This window comes from Olea europaea, chromosome 15 (assembly GCF_002742605.1).
Source record: "Olea europaea var. sylvestris chromosome 15, O_europaea_v1, whole genome shotgun sequence".
Classification (NCBI taxonomy): Eukaryota; Viridiplantae; Streptophyta; class Magnoliopsida; order Lamiales; family Oleaceae; genus Olea; species Olea europaea.
In genome coordinates, this window is record NC_036251.1 from 14,927,949 (window position 1) to 14,938,854 (window position 10,906).

Here is a 10,906-nt window from a genome sequence, read left to right on the forward strand (position 1 = left end):
TACTTAACCTTAATTTTGGGCTACCACAACTTATTCCCACTTAAAGATTTATAAAATTTTATTGGGCCTGATGTATCTATTTGATCCGATTGGAACAAAATTGGGTCAAAATTTTAAATTTTCTCGGCTTTTTTGGCCCCCTTGGTGTAAAATGTTTGGGCCCTTTTTGATCCTTAAGAGGATTATTCTTCTTGTACATTACCATGTACATAAGGGTGTCTATTAACGCCCCCTATTGGATGGGTGCTTGTGCACCTTTATGTGCTCTTAATGTACATCAAGAATGACCATTCTTAAGATGGTGCTAAATTTGGGCTGTTGATATATATATTCTCTCTCCCAAGTTTATCAACTACACTTGGCCTCATGGATTTTGTTTGAAAGTGGGCCTATTTGTTAGTCCTATATTTTAAGTGGATGAGCAACCTAGCCTGCTGCCAACACTTTATGGAAAAGGGATAAATATATTCTAGCATTTTGGTCTCCAAGTGTAAACTACCTGGGAAGTGTTCTAAATTCAAAATGGAAGAGAAACCAATTAAATTGATCACTGGAATCTATTGCCAGTTATTATTCTCATTAACTTGTAAGAATGGTTTGGCGTCCAGTGAATATCTATTGGTGCTCTCTATGTGGATACACCTATATTTTGCAGATTTATTTCCCATCATAAGTATTTTGGGACTGTAAAATTATTCTCTTACCTGCTAATTATAAAGCAGCTGTACCAATTGATTTGTTTGGATGTTCAAACAATTCTCCATGTTGTCAAAATAATTGTTTTGGAAGAATTTCATAAAAGAGCATGGTAATGGAGCTCAATTCAATTTTTGGAGATGAACTATTATCCTATTATTGCCCATATATATTGTAAATGGCAGGTGGCACGCACCATGAATTTAGCAAAGTGCTTTTCATTATCATCTCTATTATTCGAAGCAAACTGTAAGACCTCGCATTAATGAAGGCGAGCCCTAGTTCGTGAATTTTTTTTATTATCAGAGACGACATCGTATTAGTCATCGTTCATTGAATAAAGGAAGAGACAAATCACCAGATAGATTTCCTGGTCTCGCGAGATGTTTTATTCCTCGCCTCGTCAGATGCTTGTTCCTAACTTTGTGAGATATTTATTCATTGCCTCTCACTATCGTCGAACTTAGCTGTAAAACCTCATCATTTTGAGGCCAGCTTATAAAACTCCGATAGGTTGAAAGCTATTCACGAGATGTTTATTCCCCATCTCGCCAAATGTTTATTTTTGGCTTTGCAAAATGCTTATTCCTCTTTTCTCACTATCGTCGAGCCTAGTTGTAAGATCTCGTCATTCCGAGGCCAACTTATAAGACTCTGATAGTTGAGAGCTATTTGCTAGATGCTTATTTCTAGTCTCGCCTGATGCTTGATCTTAATTTAACAAGATGCTTATTATTCGTCTCTCACTATCATTGAGCCTAGCTGTAAAAACTAGTCATTTGGAGACTAGCTTATAAGATCCCATAGTTTCGCCTCATCAAATGCTTATTCCTAACTACATGAAATGCTTATTCCTTGCATCTCACTATCGTCAAGCTAACCGTAAGACCTCATCCTTCCGAGGCAGCTTATAAGATTTAGACTGTTCGAGACAAGCCATCAGCTAGATATTCATTCCTCGTTTTGCAGAATATCCCACTATACAATATGTTGCATTACATGTACATATCTTCAATGTGCTCATTATGCCTCTACTTAAGGTATATTTTAGTTGCATCTATCTTCAGAGATCTTATCACGCCTCTACATCAACTGTACCCCAATAAAAGGCGCCTTGCCAGTCAACTATTCCCTTAAGCGCATCGCTTGATCGAGTTAATATTCTCCTAAATACACCTACTTAGTTGAGTTTAAATTCTCCTAAGCACGTCGATTAGTCAAGCGGCTATTCATGATCCCTTCCATGGATGACCATCCACCATGGAGAAAGTTCTTAACAAGGTAGTCCACTTCTAACAAAGATGTCTGCTTCAATCTGCGAGATGCGTGATATCCCCACAGGGCCACCTCTGATTCATTCAAAAATGATGCTTTCTATAGATGAACTATCTACCATAGAGGAAGCCCTTAACAAAATATGTCTGCCTCTAACAAAGATGTCAACTTCGAACGGCGAGGTGCATGACACCTTTCATGAGGTCACCTCTAATTCCTTTGAAGATGATGCTCTCTATGAATCCACATCCACAATGAAGGAAGTCTTTAACGAGGCGCGTCTGTTTCTAACAAGTATGTCCACTTCGAATGGAAAGTGTGCAATACCCTCCACAAAGGGTCACTTTTAATTCCTTCAAATATGATGCTCTTCATAGATGCGCTATATACTATGGAGAAAGCCTTTAACGAGGTGCTTATGCCTCTAATAAAGATGTCCACTTTTGAACGGTAAGGTGCATGACACCCCCACGGGGTTATTTTTGATTCCTTCGAAGATGATGCTTTCCATGGATAAACATCCACCATGGAGGAAGTCCTTAACGAGGTGCATCAGTCCCATGCAAGGATGTTAGCTTCATCATAGCTGTTTTTATATTCAGAGCGTCTCTACCCAAAAGTCCACACATTATATGAATATCTATACATGAACTTAGGGTGTTATTGTAATACTAGTATCTTAGTATTATTACATCATAACTAATTGTTGTGAAGTATGTGTGTCGCAGCATTGCTAGTTATCATGACCTATTTTCACGACCACTAGTACATATGTCACGTTATCTACATTATCAACGTGTTACTTATTTCACATTAGCAATAATGTTATACTGAGTTGTGCAAGCATATGATCTACTATGATGCATGATACATCCTTTGCACATTATCTTTTGCTATGATGCATGATAGACCCTCTACACAATATATTTTGGAGAAATTTAAAGTATCACTATTTCTCTTTATTGTCATTATTTAAGGGACAAATGAACCACAAATTTATTTTGTATATGTGCAGCAAATATATATTGTGTTATATTACCGGTTGATTTAGTCCATATTACATTGTAATGCTATCGAATTTTTGATAAATTATATGCAATATTTATCTTTCGAGGTAATTTATAAGCCCTCACTTATTCAGGTGTGTACAAATATATTCGAGGCTGTTTGTAAGCCTACACCTATTGGAGTGGCTTATATTCTTAAGGTAATTAGTAAGTCCTCAATTATTTAAGATCAATTAATATTTTCGAAGAAAATTGAAAGCCTTCACTTATTGGAGCTACTCATATTTCAGAGGCAATTTATAAGACTTCACCTATGTGACAACTTGTATTTCAAAGTTTGATCTACAAGTGAATGGACGACTTAAACTTGGGGGACTATTGTTACATCTATATATTATGTGACATATACATAACGGAGAGGGTCCTACATTGGTTGACTCAACATCTATTATTTAATTAGATTAGGCCTATAAACTAAAAAATTGCATTCTCTGTGTGTGTGTGTGTATGTAAATTCATTGCTCACAAAAGGTATGGTTATCTAACCTTAGCCAAATTCTCTTATTCCGTCTCGTACGCTCATATTATCTTTTGTCCGACTATTGACTTCATCGTCATAATGCAAACGATCGTTGAACCTTTTTTCTTAATCGGTAGCCTTTTCTCCTAACAAAGTGTGCAGATGATGTCTACATGAAGGGAAGGTGGTCGGGATTTTGTTGGCGCATTATTTGAGGTCAACAAATTTGTTATACCTATAAATTATGTGTCATACGGATGATGGACGGGGTCCCACATTGATCGACTCGATATCTATTATTTAATTGGATTGGACCTAATAAACTAAGCAATCACATTTTGTGCTTGGGCTCATCCCACTAACCTAAATGGGCCCATTTGTATTCTCCTATATAAACGTAAGTTTATTGCTTACAAAAAGTGTGCTTATCTAATCCTAGCCAAATGTCCTTATCTCGTCTATTGTGTTCATATTATTTTTCGTTCGACCATTAACTTGATCGTCAGAGTGCAAACGGTCAATAGACCTCAGGGATTGAATGGGGTTCCCCTCCATGGTATCCCGAAGCCCAAACTAGTTTTGCTTCCAATCCTTTATAGATGACGCAAGCCCACCACAAAGGGAGAATGTGATTTACATGAAGTCATATAATACCACCCGCCTAGCAGCCAAAATTTTGGGTGCATAAATTGAGTGGAGAATTGAGAAAGGCATATCTATACCTAGGCTGGCTGTGACGATTAAAAAATAAAATTTCATCTATTTTATTTGGTACGTTTTGTTAATTTTGAGATGTTCAGAGAGTAATATTAAAATAAGTTTTGACATCAATATTTTTCTTTATTTGGTCGAATAATTAAGTATCCATTTAGCAGGAAATTTCATATCGATATTGGGCTTGTTTCGAAACTCATATTAAATGGCTAATTTTGCACTTGAGAAAAAGTTATTTCAAATAAGTTAGGCCTTAGTTATTGTAGTTCAAAGGAATTCCTATTTTAATTAAGGTTAGTAAAGTAGTTGACAAGTTTTAGTAGCCATCGTGAGTTATGGGAATTTTGAAATTTGACCTTTTGATTTTAGATCAGGATGAAAGCTTTTAGGATTTGTTTTAATTGATTTTTATTGGAATGCTTTATAATCAATTCAATCATTTTTCTGCAATTCATGTGTGGGTTTCAAAAATTGGTTAGGCCATTTGTTTATTTAAAATCCTTCTTTACCTTATCTTTGAGAGTTAGACGGCTACAGACTCCTAATTATTTGATAAGTGTATTTTTGCACACTTATTTAATATATGAATTTGCTTATTATTGATGAAAAAGAGAGGATATCAACTCACAATCAGATAATTTTGACTTTTGTTGGTCATAAAACCCAAATGGAAATAAAACAAGGCAAAGAGATTTAAAATGGACTAATAGCATACAAAAACATGATGTTGGGGACCAAAATGCATAAATGCAGAAAGTTGAAGGACCTTGAATGAAATTTTATGGAGGGCGTAATTAAACGAAAAGTCAAAATTTGATGACCAAATTGTACAATATCAAAGTTGAGGGACCTTAAGTGCAAATTGCTAGATGATTAGTGTGCAAAAAGAAAATGAAAACGAAGATAACAAAAAGAAAAAAGAAAAATGGGAGATGAAACAGAAAGTTAGGGCCTAGACGCCGAAATTTAATTAAAAAATGTAATTGAGGGACAATTTTGTATTCTCTTTCAATACTGGGGGACTTGAATTACAATTTCTGAGTAGGGTTTTTAATTAAAAAACCGAAGCTAGGAGAGATGGGGGGTCTTCTTCCTTGTTAGTTCTTTTTCTCTTTCATTTTCTATCTTCTTTATTTTTCTTTTCGTCTTACTTAAACATTTTTTGGTATTTTGGAGCAAATCAAGAGCACAATAAGAAGAATAAATCAAAAAAACGGTGGAGAAGAATTGAGAAACTTAGGATTCAAGCAAAAATTCAAGAAAAAAGTTTTTATCCTTACTCTTGTATTTTCTTTATTTTTTCTATTGTATTGGATAAATATTCTCCTTTGCAATCATATATATAATATGGGTTAATTTCTAATGTTGGGATTTATAGTAGTAGTTTACCTAGTTTTGATTAATTTTAATATTTGCCATTTAATGTTAAAATGTTTATTTTCATATGTATTTATTTGGCCATTAAATGATTGAATTTATGGTCCGTTTGATTGTAAAAAAATAGAATTTTGATTGAAAGAAAACGAATTCCGGGAAATTGAATTGTTTAGAAATTATTTTCCTGATAATTGTAAATTATTATGTTCGATTGATATAATTTTTCACGTGAAAAATGTTGAAATAAAAATATTTTTTAGTATTCGTTTGATTTTGTTTTAAATGAAAATTATCAATTAAAGTGATAAATTTTACTGATATTGGGGATGAAATTTGTTCCATTGTAAATATAAAAAAAAATTATTCAAGAAAATCATCTATTTTTTTGTGTTTATTTGGTTTTATTTTACATGAAAACTTCATTTTTCAAGAAAACTAAGAGAATGAATTCCATGAAAATTATTTGCTATCAAGCACTACCAAAAGGTGGACAATAGAAAAAAAAATTCCATTTTCCATGGAATTATTACCTGATCAAACAGGCCTTTAGTGATTTGTATATCGTTTAAAAGAAAATTGTACATTTTAGACCAAATAGTAAATACCCTAGTTTTGTGTTGAGAATAGAGATATATCCCTAACTTGAGGCGATCAATTGAGCTAATTTCATAAAAATTTAATGCGATTATTTGGTTTTAGTCTACATAGAAATACAGTATGTTAAATCAATCAATTAGGGATAATTTTGTTCGAAAGAGGTAATTTACTAAAATTGGAAGATCGGGTTTAACATCGTTAACTAGTAATTTGTTAATTGGCCTGTAGAAAAATTAATTAGGCGACGATTAAATGAAATTAAGAATCCCAATAACGTTTTCCTCCGAAATTTCCAAGATTTTTACATTTTCTTATTTTGTAGATTTTTAGTTGCTTTTCAAAATCAAAATCTTTATTGTATATTTGTTTTTATTGTTAAAATTAAATTGATTAAAGTTATGTAATTGAAAGTATACATTTATCGAGGGATCGACAACTCGAACTCAAAATGTTCACTTTATTACTTGAATGCGATCCATGCACTTACGGTTTATACTTTCTTAACGAATATTATTCATTCTTATTGATAATATTGCAAGTTATTCTAAATACATAAAATACATAGCACACCCTTAATACATATTATATGTAAGTTGTTGTTATATGAATTAAATCTTCACTTAAGCATGTTATTCGTTATGTTTGCTCATGAAGTATATGAAGTGCTTTTAAGATTTCCCTTAAATGTTAATGCAAGAAAGATTATACGTTTAAGTAATAGTTGCAGAGGCTCATCAGAACTTTAAGTATATATCATTAACTAATGGTCGCAGAGGCTCAACAGGATTATAAGTAGATCAATTGATCATCTATTTACTTATTTATGAAGACAATATGTAAGAATGCATGATTAAACATCTGATTATTATGTTCATACAGCATGTGTACTCTACTAAGTATTCCTTTGATATGCTAACTCCTATTTAACCTTTTTAGAGTAATCGAAGATCCTACGGTAATTCGGCATGAATGGCATATGTTGTTTTCAGAGAAATTTATTTTCTTATATTTTAGATTGTCATTTTTATGTTTAATAATCATTAGGGTGTCCCTTAAATTGTAGTATAAATTCATGTTTTGAGACGGCAAATTTTAACGTTTGAACATGTGTTTTAGTAAATTCCAACATTCTGTTACTATTTTTAAAATTCTACTACGATTGGTGTATTTAGAATTTTAGCAAGTTTTTAATTGGAAAATGATCCCTTGTGAGCCATCTATCATATGCAACTAAAAACAGGTCGATCAGAGTCCAGTAGAATTTATTATAGCAATTTTAATAAACTATGATCGTCAAATTTGGGATTATAGATCGGCCTATTTGAAAATATTTTTTAGGCCTCAAACGTCTTCTTTGAGATCCCAAATTTTATCTTGTACACATACAAGTTAAATACTTGCTGTTAAATTTTCATAATATTTAGTCGGGGTTTAAAAGTCTAATAAATTTTGTAATTCACTACATAACTGGAGAAAAGTTGTTTTCAACTTGTTGATTTCTTTAAAACTCATCTCAACTCATTTTGTTCCATATTTTTTCTCTAAGTCCATATGTTTAAAAATGGTTAAGATTTTACAATATTTATTAATTAATTTGGATTAATTTTTTTATTCTTGCATTTTGAAGATTTATGTTAAAGGACTCATGTTTGGTAATGCGTCAGGTTATAAGAACGCGGGACGTTACACTGGTCATATTTGATGAATATTCCATGGCTATCAACTTTTCTAAAGTGTCAGTAGACCTATGAGACAATTTCTAGATTTTATCTCTTGACATTATTGCCGCGCATATCTTACTAAAATAGAGAACAATGGGCTCCCTCAGTTTGAAGCTATTTCTGGTCGGACCCCCACCACGGCAAAAAAAAGGAAAGCCCTAGACATCTTGACTAGCCACTAAAAATGAGAGAAATACATGTTGCGACGTAAGATTTACTTAAAAGAAGGCATTGCTAGGACATTAAATTGTAGAAAAATGAAGAATGTCCTTGGAAATTTCAAACGACTTTATCGGGGAAAGTTGCAGAGTATTGGTATGGTTTTTGAATTTTCCAAGTGAAATCTTCATAAGATTCTAGAAGCAACCTTTTATAAGTGTAGACATTTAGCCACGGTCGTTGGTTCAAGTTAGATGTCTAATGATCCAGGACATGAAGAATAAGATCCAAAGGGTTTTGCCTTGGTTAATTTCCCCGGCCAATAAGCATTGATAAGAGACATTGACCGCAGCATGCTTCAAACGCAAATGACACTCGTTGGCTCGAACCTCAAACAACCAAATGTCTTCATTAGCCATCATGACCTAGGAGATGCATTTCTTGGAAACAAGCTATGCCTCATTTGGTTTTCTTGGAAATGCAACAAAGTTTTTAAATCATTAGCATATGATCTATAAAATCTCTCATCACATCAGTGGCTCATATTGATTGATCCAACGTTTGAAATACTGAAGACTTCGCCTATGCAACCTTAGCTTTTACCAAAGCTTCTACCTTTCAGAGCCTCGTTTTCATGCAAGGATTTCGCCTCTACATCCTCATCTTTTATCAAAGCTTCTACCTTTTAGAGCCTTGTCCTCATGCAACGACTTTGCTAATGCAACCTCAGCTTTTGTCAAAGCTTCTACCTTTCGGAGCCTAGTCTCGATGCAAGGACCTCGCCTCTATATAATTTGCATAGCTGCCACAACATACCTTAATTCGCTCCTACATAGAAAGCCCATGTATAACATAAATACCTAGCCATGGACTTGGGGGGGGGGGGACTATCGTGCTGTGTTCAAAACGTACAACCAACCAAAAAAAGGTCAAATACTCCAACCTAACACATTATTTCAACAAAGAATAATTTACCAACACAAAATCCATACATTATATAAATTTACATACATGGACTTAGGGAACTATTGTTATACCACCTAGCTCCAACTCTAGTCATCACCAACGTAGCAGCCAACGAAGCAAATCAACAGAGCCCACTTTTCCTCCACGTCACCCTACTTTAGTCAAAGAGACACTTTGACTTATCCAAGGCTCCATGTTGAATCTCTTCTAGTTAAGTTCAATTTGGAGCCTCGGAGGTGAAGTGTCGCAACTTCTAGCCAAGGTCATTTTGGAGGCTCGAAGGTGAAATCGTCACATCTATCGCTCCGAAGCGACTCAAAATCTTTTCTAAACGAATCTTAATGGTTGATTGAGTTGACATTAATGTCAAGCCATCGACCAACATTTTAGAGCATTAAATGCCTATCAACCTATGATTGATGAATTATACCTAGGACGAGACATAGTATGTCCCTACCTTTAGATGGAGTCAAGTGTCTTCTCATCCGACGGTCAGCACTCCGTTTACACTTCTATATAAAGTCACATACTTAGCCATTATACCAAAAATGTAAACTTAGCTCTACTATTTATAAACACTTTCCTCTTTATATCATCGTTAGCAGATTGGCGCATTCTGTGGAAATTGGTACGTTTACCACGTTATCGTCACATTCAAAAAGCAACCGAAAAAGGGAAATTTTTTCTGGGTACTTTGAAGAAGCCAGCCACATTAAAGGAAGAAAAATTCTACTAAAAAGATGGGATTGTAAAATTTCTTTGGAAGCACAAAGAAAATTTTAAAACAAAAGCAGATAGGATTTTTCCCTGAGAAGAAAGAAACTGGTCAAGAAATTTAGAAAATAAAAGAGAATTTCTCTACCACTTTTTGGCACCAAGTTAACAAAGATGAAAACCCCCAGTTTGTGTTTGAAGCACTAAAAATGAATCAAAAAAGAAGAAAAGTGGAGGCCATTCTTTGTCATTATTGTGAAGCATGTGGTAAAAGAAAAAGAAGGCCAATCGGATTTGCTTGAATGGAACAAATAAAAGATAACCTGTTGAAATAAAAAGACAATACTAACATCAAAAGAGAGGAAAAAGAGTCCACCACAAGCCAATCTACTTCTACAGTAAACATTGAAGTGATGAAGGCTGCAACCACCACCACCTGACAATAAAGACCATCTGTCCAGTGGTAACACAAAGGAGTTCAATAAACTTACTTCAAACTTCAACAGGTATTCTTGTGCCAAAATTGGGATGATGGAGGAAATGATTTTTCCACCAAAAGCAATTGTTCTACAAGTTTTCTCTGGACCCATCAAGAAAGAAATGCCTAAAGTCCCCATTTGAAAAATTAAAGAGATCTCTACATCACTATTTGATGAGCTCATGTGAAAAAGTTGTGCTTATTTTATTATTTACCTCAAAAAGCTTGTAATTCAAAAAGACATAACTTGTCAAAGCTTCTACCTTCTGGAGCTTTGTCCTCATCCAAGGACCTCGCCTCTGTATCGTTTGCATAGCTACCACAACATACCTTAATTCACTCCTACACCAAAAGTCCACTCATAATATAAATACCTATCCATGGTCTTGATGGACTATTGTGCAGTGTTCAAAACGCACAACCAACCAACTAAAAGCCAAATACTTCAACCCGACATATCATCTCAATGAATAGTAGTTAACCAACACAAATTTCAATCATTATATGAATATCTATACATGGATTTAGGAGACTATTTTACACCTCCTAACACCAGCTTCAGATCATCACCAATATGGCAGCCAGCTAAGCAAATCAACAAGGCTCACTCTCCCTTCAAGTCACCCATATTTAGTTGAGGAGACATTTCGCCTTATCCGATGGTCCATGTCGATTCACTTTC